Source organism: Lygodium microphyllum, chromosome 11 (assembly GCF_053477565.2).
Source record: "Lygodium microphyllum isolate KBCC chromosome 11, Lygodium_microphyllum_v1.1.10, whole genome shotgun sequence".
NCBI classification, from domain to species: Eukaryota; Viridiplantae; Streptophyta; class Polypodiopsida; order Schizaeales; family Lygodiaceae; genus Lygodium; species Lygodium microphyllum.
Window position 1 is genome coordinate 55,988,098 of NC_141145.1, and position 2,113 is coordinate 55,990,210.

Below are 2,113 nucleotides of genomic sequence, written 5' to 3' on the forward strand. Positions count from 1 at the left end.
GTTCTTAGAAACTTTTCACTTAGCTCCCGTATACTTTACATGTTTCGTATGTTGGGCATTGCAAGCTTGACAATGTGGCTTGCACATAATAAATCCACAGATGGAGTCCAACGAATTTTAGCAAATTCATGCGCATGGAGCCACTTTGACTCTACCTTTCTAGGCTCTACACGAAAGCCAAAGAATCTTGGACTTGGTCTTCGTATGGATGGCATGAACCCATTCGGTCTCCACTCAACATCTTATAGTGTGTGGCATATAGTCCTTGTTAACTACAACATCCCACCATGGCTTTCTATGAAGAAAGGAAACATCAGCTTGCTCATTCCTCGCAGCTACAAAGTCAAGAATATGGACGTCTATCTCCATCCATTAGTCCATGACCTCAAGATTTTATGGGAGCAGGGGGTTGTCATGGAAGAAATGAACAAGCATGCTGGTTGACGGTCCACCAATATATGAGCCATTCTCATGTGGACCATGCATGACTTTCTAGGATTCGGCGACTGCTCAGGTAAGTAGGCTTCCATTCTCGTTGGTCATATCTATTATAGCTCATTCAAGTTTGTGTTCACTAAATAAAGGTGTTGGGACATGCCTGGTTACCTCAAGTTATCATGCATGTCCATTGTGCACTACAAGGATTTGAGCTAGTAGTGACGCCGATTAGCGACGGTGGGTAGCGGCGTCGCTATTTGTGTCCACAAATAGCGACGGCGGGTAGCGGCATCACTATAAAAGCAACGCAAATAGCGACACCAATAGCGACGCAAATAGCGACGCTCCACAGGGAAAAAAAATAGGCCGAAACCGAGCGCGGTTTCATTTCGCATTTGCACAGTGTGTTTTGAGAGCGAGAGCGAGGGAGAGAGCAACCATCGTGAGAGAAGGAGAGGAAGAAGACTTGCCGCCGTCGCCACCGTTCGCGAAGGAGAGGAGGAGTCTTCATCGCAATGAGGAGCCGCCCCACACTGGCCATATCTCATCGGTGAGTCTCCTTCTCTCTTTCTTTTGCTTGTTTAAGGTTTAAATCACTTTCTCTTTTGCTTGTTTAGGAGAGGAAATGAGAGAGAAAGAGAGGGAGAGGGAGAGAGAGGGAGAGAAAGAGAAAGAGAGGGAGAGTGCATTCTCTCTCTCACTCTCCCTTTTGCTTGTTTAAGGTTTAAATCACTTTCTTTTTTGCTTGTTTAGAAGAGGAAATGTGAGAGAAAGAGTGGGAGAGGGAGAGGGAGGGAGAGTGCATTCTCTCTCTCCCTCTCCCTTTTGCTTGTTTAATGTTTAAATCACTTTCTTTTTTTCTTGTTTAGGAGAGGAAATGAGAGAGAAAGAGAGAAAGAGAGGGAGAGGGAGAGAGAGGGAAAGGGAGAGAAAGAGAGGGAGAGGGAGAGGGAGGGGGAGGAAATGAGAGAGGGAGAGAAAGAGAAAGATAACATATATTGGAATGATAGCATATCTTAAGTCTAATTAGGAGATTTAAGATGGACGATAATAGACTTATCGATAATGGTATGCAATGTGCTTTGCCATGGGCCACGTACTTTAAGATGGCTTAAAATTGGTCATGTCCTTCATAATGTCCAAGTAGGGGATCTAATTGTGATATGCATAATTCATTGTTTTTGTATTAACTTTATAGGCATAACAAATTAAATATCATGCCTGCTAGTCAACGGAAGGACTAAAAGAAAATGATACCCTAGCTAATGGTCATTACGGTACTTCATCAAAATGAACCCAAAAGTATTGTTATAAAAGAATAATCCCTTAAATTGAGCATAGGATATTTTCTCTCAGGTCTTATAACTATGAGTAGAATTGATTGAAACAAATTTTATTACAATAGTTGATAAATTTCATAGATGGCATTAATTTTAATACGCGATCCTAGACAAAAAAACCACATTTCTAAGATGCTTTTTGTTGAGACTGATTTATTATTAGACTAAGAGATCCTCAATGATGCTCATAAATGTATTACTTATACTCCAAGCCCTCTAGTGCAGTTGTAGAGCTCCTCTAAGATACTCAAAGTACATAACCTAGAGACCGTAGCTAGGTATATAAGGTATAATGGTTGTACAAGAAGATACCTCAATAATTGACTTATCACCAT